Consider the following 12,736-nt stretch of genomic DNA (forward strand, 5'->3'; position numbering starts at 1 on the left):
CATGTAATCAGAGACAAAAAACTTCTTAAAAATAGAAATTAAGACTCTATTGCAATGTGCAAGGGATATTAATAAAGTGAAATTAACTCTATGTGACATTTTAAAATCATCTTACTAGGCAGGCTACAAATTAATAGAAGTCCTTTGTTTTCCTAAAATCAGATATAAATGTAAAAGAATCAGACAAACAAGCAAGAAACAAAAGCCAACACAACCCCGAAACAGTATGAGGGTTCTGTTTTATACATAAAATTGCCTTCTCCATTTTTAAAAATGCAAATTCTAACCCTTAAGATTTCAGTTTCCATATTAATAACTCTGGCACAAGTTAATTCAATCAGCATCTGTAATAATGGTATGCAGCTAACAGCCTTTATTTTCTCACAGCTAGAGAAAGACCAAGGGAGGAAAAATGGCACGGTAAGCTCTGTGTCTACAGGAACCAGTGCTGCAACTCCCTACATACTGTCAGTCACAAGCAAGCAGGCACAAATATTAACTACACAGTTACACTTGAGGAGTGATGAGCATCAGACCCAGATTTCCTTAACTCACAGACACTGCTTTGAGCCACAGCACTGTAGATAAAGCGTAAAAATTTCCTCTTTCCCCCGCTTCCCTCCTTTCCCAAGTTCTCTTCAAAATGTCTATTCAGGAATAGCAAAAGCAATTACATACTGAAGATTACAGGGCACACTCTGAAAAGACAACACTACAGTTTTGGGAAAGCACTGACAGATCATGCTGAAGAAGCACTTACCAAGGGAACTAATGCGTTCTTATTCTGAGGATTGGAACAGAGCAAATTAGAAAATCAACATAAAGACTAAAAGTTTCAAAGGAATTAGGACAAAGTATTATCTATCTCTGGAAGGCCAGGATTTATGCAAGTTATGCATTTTCTCAGGCAGCCTCTAGTTTGGACCTCTGTTGAAGCCACTGAGTACAAATTCTATACATGCTTTAACACAACAACAGTACTCCAAGACAGTCATTCAGCCTCAGACTTCAGCCTCCTTCACCCTTCTACCCCTGCCACTGTGCTACACGCATTGTTTTTTCAGCCACACTACAAAATTAACACGACAGCACCAATACTTGTTAGCGTCTGGGCACAAAGTAGTCTCATATAAACAACATGTAAGAGTGCCATTGAAAACTTACCACCCAGCACTTCTGTCAAGACGTGAAGACTTGCTCAAAACACTATACAACTTTACATCCCAGCCTTAGAAAACCAGATTCCTGCTCCTTAGGGAGCATTCATTTTAATTGGCAGAACCTGCTGAAAAGGTTAAGGTAGACTGAGGTCTGACAGACACATGAGGAATAATAAACTGTCTAACATGAGCTATCAGTACATCTTTTGCTGTAAGTTAGGCAAGGCCAAGGTGAACTCCTTAAACCAATAGGAAAATGTACTGAAAAAAAAAAAAAAAAGCTTATTTCAAACCCAGAGTATATACACAAAGTAACAAGTTCAATCACACTTTCCAATTCCACATTCTAAAAATTCCTATGTAAATTCCTGCCTTAGGCTTTTTAAAAACCAAGTTCCGAATTTCTGACCCTTGTGATGCACGCCTACCTTGCTGAAAGGATGATTTCTTTCCCCATCACCAGCACCTATAACAAGACAATACAAATACTTCACTCTGTGGCTGTGTGCACCCAGCTTCCATCACTAGGAGCTTGTCTCTCCGACTACTTTCTGACACACTAAAAGTTCATAAATGCCTGTGTTCATTAGTGACATTATTACAAATAGCATCTGTACAAGGCTTAATCCTGCACCACTGAAATTACCCACTGCGCTGCTGATTAACCCAAGAGCAGGACACAGCTGATGGGATGTGGACTCACCTGTTTACAGGCCCAAGTCTCAAGCAACAAGACAACACATGGAAGTCGGTTCCAGTCTAATTCCAATTCAATGCACCAGTAACAAAGTGCAAAACATGATCAAACTTAACATTACCAGAAGCACATCTGCTACCATAAGTGATAAGAAGAGCCCTACAGATTTACAGAAGCAATCTTTTATTCTTTTGCAGTAATGATAAGGTAAGCTTAAAATTACTCTCCTTCTTTCCAAGTCACACACTAGTATCCTCTCACCCTTCTTCCTTTATTAAAAAAAAAAAAAAAAAAGCAACCTTTCCACAATTTAATTCTGGCTGAACTACCTAAAGAATACTTTTCTGTACAATACTCGCAGCAGGAGCACTCTATAATAATTATAATAGAGCTAAAACAGAGAGAAGAGGGAAAAGGAAAGGTAACATCCTGTACTGCCAAATTTCTGAGCAACCAGAGACCATGCATAATGGCAAAGCTGGCAAAAGACAGAGATTTAAAAACAGAAAGTTTTCCTAAAACAGTAGCTCTGCATAAGTGAAATGAAGATTCAGTAATATTAAGAATGCACTGTGCAAGAGGGAGAGCCAGAAAAGCCTTTTGCTTTTCTGCCTTTTAAAAAGAACTGTAAGTTCTTCAAGAGTGAAGTTGATTTGGCACAGATGCCTAGATATTCAGTACATACATCTAGTTCTATAATGCATGAAAAATGGTGAAACTTGCATCTTTTATGCAGTGCCTGCAGTATCCACTGCCATGCAGCTATTTAGACTGGATTTAGTCTTACCCAGCTTCAGATGCCCCCTTATATGTGATTTAGTTTAAGCTTCTGAGCTTCCACCAAATTAATAGAGACCAGACCGATACCTGCAAGAGCTGTGCCCCTCTCAGCTACAGAGAGTGCCCTACACAACTACCTTAAAAGCAAATCCCTGATTTCAAACACTTACATGACATATACATTTTTGGGGGGAAGAAACACCTATGGCAGATAGTCTCAAAATCTGCTTGCTGTGGAAAATAGGAACATGCATCCGCTGGATATTTTTGGACCACCAGCACCCCCCATCCCTCCCCAAAAGTCAGACTAAGTATCCACCCAGATGGCTAGGGATTCTAAAAACATATCCTTCACAGTATTTACCCCCTCTCCTGTCACATGCTCTTCAGAGAGGTTAACTGACTCCCACCATCACACAGTGGCTGAAAGCTGCCACAGTAGCCTGAACCCCTGCCACCAGAGCCTCAGGCCAACAGTCACCACTGCTCCAGACTGCATTTGAAAACATCGATTCTCTTCGAGCAAATCACTGAACTTCAACCTTCCCGGACATTAACTGCCACAGCACATAAAGGCACAGAGCACACAAATACTAATCTAGTTGACTCTCCCAAGTCCAAACAAGAATAACTGAAACAAGGGCTTGGCTATTTGTTTCAAAACACCACAAGTGGGTGGATTTTCATTGCAAGAGTAATTCTTAAAAATTAAAGAGTAGTTTGCATGTATGCTACAGTGTAATACACATATTCACTAATAAATGAGAAATCCCACCTTAAGTATGCATGAGAAGTGACAACCTAGGTCAAAACATTTTGAGAAAGAATAATTTGTAAGCTACTGCTCTCAAAGCCCAGCTTCCCAAACCTAAAAGAATATCATAGCTTCTGACACCAACAAACTGCAAACAAAAGCTTGACACTGAGTTTTATGAATGTCACTAGAGATTCCACTTGATCACTTACAGATCGAGCTTTGTCCGTTCATGTCTTGTTAATCCTCCTGAATTCACCTGCAATCCAGCCCCTGCAGTTCCTCAGTAAAAAAGAGAGAAAAAGAGTTTCTTGGAAGCAAAAACCCCCAACACACACAACAAAACACCAAACTACACAGGAAAGAAAGGTGCATCTTTATTCTACATTAAATTTGTATTGCAAGACCCAATGATGCCCCTCAGGTAGGAATCCATAGGAAACCAGTTTCATAAATATCAGAAATAGAAGATTTGCTCAATGGGATCTCTCTGTGCATTAGAGAGAGAATTCCATAGAAGTTACCACTGGAAACACACAATGGAATGACCTGATAGCCGCACTCCTCCTTTACCAGTAGCAGTAAGCATCTAGCTAAGACAAACTACTTACAACCACATCTATACAGTTTATGGGAACAAAACGTGCAAGCGCCAACAAGGACAGGCTCAGAATTTCTTCATATACCTACTGGCAAACAAAGGAGAAACTCTCACTGATTGCCAAAGATCTCCTCATTCTCCTCACTCTTCTTTCCTTCAATCTTCCTTGGGTCTTAATAAATGCTTTCACTCTCTCTCATCCCCCAGCCTTTCCATGCCTCTGGTATAAAAGGCTATAAAAGCCAATCCACTTGCACAGGACAGAAGGAACATAAGCCTTGTACAGATCACAGGCCTTCATCAGGACCTGCCTGTGATGATGCTGTATATCAGAAGTGCCTGAGTATCACTCATTGCATGAACTCACATATGAAGAAAAGGTGCCACTGTAGAGACCTTCACAAAAAACTGAGCAGGACATCAACTTAAGAGCATGGAAAACTCACTGTCAACCTTCTGGATCCATTTTAGCACAACAGGAGCCTGGCAGCTACTGAATCAGTCTGCTGCTATTTACTACGTGGCTTTAAAAGAGACTCCTAAGAATATCCCTGTAACTCCTATCTTAGGAGCAGGCTGTCATCCTTCTTTTGTTCATCAACATGAAATTGTGCCATCTGCTCCAAAAAAAGGACTGGTTATAGGTGGCAAGATGTAGCCAGATTTCTTCCTTAAGATACAGGAGGAGGGGGCAACAAAGATCACCAGTTTTTCTGGGCATGGCAGAAAACAGGAAACAAAGAAATCAGAAACCTAATGAAGTGAACAGATACTTTGCTGATCTGGCAACAATCATCAAGGAAAACTATGACACAGAACTGTGTTGTTCCTGCCAAAACCTCTAATAAAACAGAAATTCCTAACACGGTAAGAGCCACATGCTCCCAATATTCTGCACATGCATCAGTAACTGGAACAATACCAAGTACTGAAGCATTTTATTTTCAAGTCAGCTGTGTGGAGTCAAGAAGTGAAACAAGAAAGTTACATCTGGCCTTTGGAACAAGTTTTTTGCCCCATTCTAGCCAAGTTGACACTTTTCATTCTTGCTTCAACACACTCCAGATTCTTCTTGGTTGCTTTGGTACAAACAAACAAGCAAGCCAGATATATAATTCAAGAAATGCAGTCAAGTTTATTTTAGAAGACCAAAGAGAATGCAAAGGCATATGGGATAGGTCCTTTCATATCCCAATGTAACAGAACATTATTGGGAAACAGTAGAATTGAGGTAGGTATGAGAAAGGGTTCCAGAAACTGACATTTAGAAAGCTTTCCTGAAACAAAATGCCTTAACAAAAACACTTATCACAGCAGCAATGTACATGTCTTGCTTAATATTTTTACTGCCTTTAGACACTCTCACACTAACAATACTTTATTACCTTTTCTTCCTCAGTTTTTTATTTGAGCCCTGTGCCCAACACCAAGCAGCACATCTCTTGTCCTTTCCTGGTTACTGTAATTTTCAGATTTGAACTTGTGTTTCTTCCAGACTTACACAAGATAATTTATTTTTTCATAATAATAAAATAATCACAACATATTGACACTAGTATGACACTATTGACACTGATAATTCAGTGTCCACATGCAGCACAAAGTGTGGATTTAAAGGCTTCAGACCAGTACATTCAAAATTTACTGCAGATGGAATTCTGTGCCTCTCTCACAGCACCTACAACGTTTAGACACCTCCCTTTTAAAAAAAGGGAAAGAGAGAGAGAGACTGACAGCAAGTGGGAATGACTCCATCCCGGGCAGAGCGTGGGAAGCTGCACCTCTGCTCCCCTCTCCATCATGTCTCCCTGCTGTCCTTACCATTCCATGCCCAAAAGCCACTGAGAGCTGCCCAGTCACCCCCCCACATTTGCCCTGCTCCTCAGCCCTGGGACAAGGAGCAAGGAAGCCTGGCAATGGGAGAGGTGCAGAACCTGCAAGCACAATACGACCACAGTGTGGGTGAAGGAGCTCCATGCTAGCTAGGGTGCTGCTAAGGTGCTTGATACAAGATAGCTCTGAACAGGTTTGAATAAGCAACAGTCAAAGTTTTCTTTGGCCTTTAAATAAGAAATGTTCCTCACAAGTGATCTCAGCAACTCTCACTCAACAAGATCTGTTCATACAGTTTCCTCTAAGACTAAATGTCTCTTTGAGACTAGTACTGGGTTTGATCCTACTTGGTTTCAATGCCTCCACCTTTCCTTGCAGTTGTCTGCAGGAAGTGAGGATGAAGTACTGCATCTTTGGAAGTCCTCAGCACTCTTACAGTACAATACACTACTAAGCTGTACTGCCCTGAATTAGAAAAATGTTTAGGAGTCAGGTCTAATTGGTCTGTCAGTTTGATCTTTGGGCGTCACTCACCTGTACAGACATGCTGGTATTAAGCAGCACATTTTCTGCATAGTTATATCATCTTGCATTTGAACAATGAGCACTAGCTTAATTGTAATTTCTGTATTACATGTACTGGAATAACGTGGAATAAAGGGAGTGAATGCTGTAAAACCAGAGAAACTTGCTACATCAACTTACCCTAATAAGGCTTCTCTTCCTGTCACAGTATTTCTTGTAGTATGGCACTGAAAACCAACTTAGAAATTCACTAATAATGTACAGACCCCAAAGCACTGACTTCTCACATTTCCTGTAAGCCATGTTACTTGCTGTTTTGGTGGTGGTAGGCAGCATCAAGTTTTCTTAAGAATGAAGGACTTACACTTCCACCAGCACTGCGCAACACTTTGTCTCACTTCATAAATCAAATCAACACCTCCTGTGGATATAAACTGACTCCAGAGCATTGCAGTCTTCCCTATTTTTAAACACCAACTTCCACCACAATGCTTCATCTTCAACTGAAAAGCCTTGCTTTAAACACAGGATTAGCAAGTCAACAGAAAAAATACCTTAGTTAATGCTCAAGATGCCAACAGTGTAGTATCTTGTAAATGTGAGTAGCCTTTCTGTAAGCCATAGTCCTATTAACCTTATCTATGCCACGTGATTGTTGTTAATCAGAGTGTTTAGCTGTTGCAATCCTTATATATATACACACACACACTGGCTGCTCTTTTCATCACAACTTTTGCCAGAAAGCTACCCAGGTTTCCACACATCCACTAGAAGAACACGAATTTACAAAACAAAAACAAGGATCAAAACCTATCTACACCATTCTGGTTTAAGCTAGAGGAGACTGTAATACAAACTGGAAGCAGCATCTCCCACCCTATAAAGAGCACTTAATACATACACCATTTTCCATAAGGCTGTTCTAATGCATCTCAGATTGGTTCCACAGGCCACTGATGTCAATCAAAAGTTCTCAATGGATTCAGCACTACCTGATCACAATTTTATTTTCATTCAGTATCACAGTGCTAATTCTTTACATCCCCAGATAACTTTTTCATCCAGAGCTACTGAAGCAAAACTTTACAAAGGAAGGTAACTGTTACTAAACTGTACACAAGCAGGTAAACCGAGGCAAAGACGCCTACTGCGTTAAGGTTAACCAAGAAGTATTTAGAATTGATGCCAAATATTTTATATCAATGGTCCATTAAAGCACACCATAGCCTCAGTGTCCAATACAAGAAAATATTAATAGCAGTGGTTTCCATAGTTTCTGCCCTCTGGAATTTTATCCAGTTGCAACACTGAAACAGACCAACAATGAAGTGGGCCAGCTCTCAATAGTATTAAGCTTTTCTGGAATTTTCTGGAAAACAAAAAGCCTCATTACAGCTTTCTACAACAACAGCATCACGGCTCATATCTGTAGATATTCTATCTCATCCAGTAGTGACATCCCTCCACTCTCACCCTTGTTCTGAAATTAAAGCTTAAACTATACGGTGCTATTAAAGACTGCCTTAGAGGAGTTCTCACTTGCTGAGTGTCTGAAAAAGGTTAGGTGTACAGCTACAAGTCAGCCCAGTTGCATACCAGGTCCCATATGTCAAGGCTTTAGAACAGCAGGTTTATTTTTGGCTTTGCATATTAATCTTCTGATCTTCTCTTAGTCCGGAAGAGCAAAGAACATTCAATAGCGAAGACATTTGCAACCCTTGTCAGCAACAGTGCAAATGCTCTTTAGCAAAGTTTCATCTGTCTGGCTACATAAATGAAAAGCAAGATTTACATTCCATTCCCCAGTACTACATCAAAACTCACCTCACACACAGGCCTTTCCCAAAACCAAACTCACTGTGGAAGTGAAGATGAAAGCTGCACACTTGCTAATGGTGCCAAAACCTAAAGCTGGACAATGGGCAATGGCTCTCTTTCTAGCCTGGACAGTGTTAGATGTCAAATCCAGTGAAAACCTTAAAGACTAAGCCTCTATGCAGATACTGTGCCAGGTGGTGCCTAGTTAAAGCCTTACCTATGGAGATGACGACAATAAGCAAGCTAGAGATCTAGAGCTGTTGGCATCCCCCTACATCACCACTGACAATCTGACAGAAGGACAACTACATGCTCTGCAAAAAGAAAGCAAACCAGAAGGTCGGTGATTTTCCCCCAGTGGCCTTTTTTAAATAAACCTAACTTTTAATAGGTGATATAGATGCCCCAGTCCCATAGGCAATACCATCCTCTGCAATAAGGACGAATCAAAAGCACAGCAAATGAAAGGAGACACTGTACAATCTACAGAGACATGAATTTTCCAGGTGGACACCAAAAACTATGAAAGGTTTAAGTATAAAACTTCCAAACCTAAAAATCAGCTTAAACCTTGAAAGGAACATGCATCCCCACTTTCACCCACATAGATTGGGTGAAAATACAACCTTTAGGGCTTGTAACTCTACCAAAGAGGTCCACCTTGCAGGATCAGGGAGCACAGCAATACTACATTAAGCCGTACAGCAGCAATTTCCCTCTTAATTTCATTTGACAATGAGAAATTACACCCAAAATTGACCTCTATCTTTTAGATGTATTGAATCCCAAAACTTAAAGTATACCAAACAGAGATACTAACTTTGTAAGCTTCCTAACATTTCTTTCTAGCACTAGCTAAAAAATAAGGAGTTAGTTTTCCAAACATTTCTACAATGACAAAACAATCAAAACATGCTTACTGTTTAAAACGAACAAACCAGGCTTTTCTTCAGTTCTCACCAGTTGATCTGCCTTTTTGGGTTCAAACTGCAATTATGGCTTCCCTCTCTTATTCCCAATACTCCTGCATTATGCAGCCTACTCTTTGACAGGTTTCACACATTTCTAGATACACCATGGATTTAAATCCAATGCTTGAAGGTCTTAACAATATTCTGTCTCATCAAATTATCTTCATCTTCTGTCAAAACATGAGGGAACAGTGGGAAAAGTGTGTGTACGTTCTTTGAGCACAAAATATCTGGAGGTTTGGTTATAAGCCACAAAAGCCCAGAACAAGCATTTCTTCTACAACGCTCTCTGCATTTGAAGGAGCACCAGGAGATTAAATCTCCCTTTCTCCAAAAGCTGTAGGTGGGGTGGCTTTTTGTTTTGGTTAGAGAGGTTTTTTTGTTGTTTAGTTTAGCTGTTATTTTGTTTGAGTTTGGGTTGGGGAGGGGGTGTCTTTTGTTTGTTTTATGGGGTTTTTGAGGGGGGTGTTTGTGTGTTTTACATTTTTAATCCTTCTATGTTACTTCCTCTAAACATACTAAAGATTTTAAGAAATAAAGGGAATTCAAGGACAGATGATGAAAGTGATTAGAGGCTTAGAAAGACAGCCATATGAGGAGAGATTATTAAAAAGACTGCCTCACTTCTAGATGAGATGAATGGGAGGAATCATAAAAGAGACACAGAAAATGAGAAAAGACATACCACACAATGTTTTTTCACCAGTGGAAAGCAAGTGGACTTCTATATTCATTTTTACTGTAAGCCTTTTTGTGTGTGTGATCACGTAATAATCAGTTCATCTACAAAACACTGATTCTATTGCTAGTCTCACTAACGCTGAAAGCCCAAGAAGATTGGTATCACGGTTCTCTATTTGTTAATAAATAAACCATATCTGTTCCAGGTAAGATGTTTTGGGGGTTTTTTTTTGGTTTGTTTTAAATAAAGGCAGAATTCTTACCTTTTCAAATGCAAGTCTACTGCTAATAAAGAGAAAGCTCTGAATAGGCTCCAATGTGCAAGAAATTACATAATTAGGAATTGCCATACTTCTCCCTAAAGCATCTGGTACTTGTTAAAAGCAGGAGTTATCACTGCATAGATGTCTGATGAGATGCAGTAAAGGAACCCATTTAGTTGAGTTTAGCTTTAGTTGAAAAGATAAGCCATACATATAAATTTATAATCCTGATGAAATGTGAAGGATTCTTGTTCTGCAAGGACCAAGCGATCAAGAGTGAAGAGCGATGCCCCGATCAGTACCAAAACCAATTGTGTATACAGGTTCCCAAGGTCTAAATAAGACAATCTGGTGAGCATTCAGAGATGACAGCTTTAACAGAACCTTGAAAGGCTGACACAAAGCTCTAGAAGCAAAAGTCAACACAACGGATTGTTACAACACAATTGGATAAGTTAGCATATCCAAGCTAGTCTGAGCATCAGGAATGTTACTATTGGAATTGCATACACCTCTGTGTGAACTCAGTGCCCAATAAGCACAGTGTAGCCAGAATCTGAGAGTCTGCAGTGTCCTGCAGTACTCACTGCGAAAACAAGTTCCTTTAAGAAAGCACCACAATATTGTAGCTGTCCTGCAAGCTTACTGCATTCCAGCAAGAACAGTACTTGGTGCAAGACAGCTAAAACGCAACCCTGGTTCCCAAATCTTCTCCTACTTCATGGCTTAGGTCCTGATTTTGAAAGATTTGGATTAGTTTTCAACTAGCAGTAGATGTGAAGCACAGTGAAGCTGCAGCAACTGGCTTTAGCCCAGATGTGCTGAAACATTTTGCACAGCTGTCTGCCCACCTTGAACCCACCTGTGCCACCAGAGCGAGCTGCAGGAATCCAGATTATAGTGACCAGATACTACTGACAAGGAGACGCAGGGAGGATTTATCAGCACCAAGGTAACCACGTAACTGTAAATCTACACCCACCACATAATACCAGAACTGTAAGGCACTGATATCATTACACTACAGGCTACAGTAGTTTTATGCTCCACTCTGTGCTGCCTTGCACAGCATAGCTTGGCTCTCTTGTGGCTTGTCCAAGGAAGAGAGCAGGAATCCAGCCTCTCCCTCCAAATACTTGGCCTCTTTAGGCAGCACTGACTCCCCCCCATCCCTCCCTGGTTAAGAATGACTCAGCTGTTCTTCATGAAAGTATTTTATCTCTTTCAGGCACTGGGAACTTTGCACAAAATGTGACATACAGGTCATTGGAGAGTTGGTAGCAGAGCCCAGGATACCTGTTACTTGATACAGCCTCAAAGACAAAGGTATTGCACAGACCTGTTGCCACACAGCGAAGGAACTTTTTAGGTGCAGCAGGAATTTCAAAATCCTTTTCCACTCCGATTCTACTATTTTCAAACTCTGAAGGCTATATTCACAGTAAGCGCTTCTGCAATCTGAATTTGATGATGCCTTCCTACAGTATAAACAGCTGCAATTTTGCCTGTCTGTAGAGAAGGCTTCACTTTCTCATAAGAAAAATCCTTAGATGGGCTTGAAAGACACAGGCAGTAACCTATAGGGCTGGAGAAGATATTTTAAAACTTACCCACCTAAAAACTGGACCCAGTGGCCTATGTTATACGGACTATGGGATGCAGCAACTACTTTGACACCTCTCTTTTCCCCAGGCTTCATTAAATGGCTCTCACTCTACTTACTACACACCGTCCCTATCCTGCTGACACAACCAGTTCCAAGACCTTCTTCAGACAAGCGAGTCTCCCTACTTCCTTCCAGCTCTCTGAGCGTCCTCCCACCAGCTCTGTGTTGCTGGTTTTATGCTCTGTGTTGCTTTTCTCCCTGAATGTTTGGGAATGGCAGCTTTAATTCCAGCTGCTCCAAGGCTTTTTTATTCAGTCTCTGAAAGAAAAACAGCATTCTGCTTTCTTGTTTCTTTCCTACATAATATCACCAGTTGTTGCTGCTCTGGCGCATGACCATTTCCATCCCTCCGTTAAACCAGCAAGAGGAATGCTAAAGTTATCCAAGCAAGTTACCCAGGAAAAATTCCTACTTGTCTGGAATAAGCTCAAATGGATTTAATGCAAGCTCTTGGCATCATCTGGAACCTGCTGCTACCAGAGCTAGCAATTATATTGCTCTGATATCAGTCTCTGACTCTGTGATATCTGACACAACTTGTAAAGCCCAAACCCTGGAGCAATGCAATTACATACAACTCTACAAACTTGTTACAGAGTTAATCCAGTTCTCATGGTAGCAGGAAGGGAAGGCAAGGCTAAACCTGGTTAAAAGAAACCTCAAATCAGATAGAAACCCAATGCTTTCATGAAATTGTCTTAAGCATGAGACTTCTTTTATTTTTCAATACACAAGTACAATGAGCAACTGAATATTAGCCATGATACTTCATGCTTTTAAGCAGATCAGCTAGTATATAGAGAGGAGACTTCAAGTTTAACTCTTAAATATGCCAGAAGTCATCCTTGAAGGCATGCAACTTTCTTCCATGGCTACAGTAAGCTAGATAGTGCATTATTCTTACAGCAAGAACAATGAAGAAAAACTAATCAGTTTAGCTTTCAAAAAGAAAACCAAAGGAAAGCCATATAAATTTTAACTGGGTTA

The 12,736-nt window shown here is 40.4% G+C and overlaps 1 protein-coding gene across 4 annotated transcripts in view; it reads right to left on the minus strand.

Annotated features, from left to right (window-relative positions):
• The window catches only part of TMCC3 (transmembrane and coiled-coil domain family 3), a 151,826-nt gene that overhangs the window by 39,024 nt on the left and 100,066 nt on the right, over positions 1–12,736 (minus strand). The window contains exon 1 of one of the 4 annotated variants that reach the window (XM_030479712.1): positions 3,604–3,661. The exons of the other annotated variants lie outside the window; for them this stretch is intronic. The gene's annotated coding sequence lies outside the window, so the exon portion shown is untranslated. Of the gene's footprint in view, positions 1–3,603; positions 3,662–12,736 lie in introns of those variants that run through there. 4 annotated transcript variants of the gene reach the window in all.

The sequence above is a fragment of the Strigops habroptila genome, chromosome 3, assembly GCF_004027225.2.
Source record: "Strigops habroptila isolate Jane chromosome 3, bStrHab1.2.pri, whole genome shotgun sequence".
NCBI classification, from domain to species: domain Eukaryota; kingdom Metazoa; phylum Chordata; class Aves; order Psittaciformes; family Psittacidae; genus Strigops; species Strigops habroptila.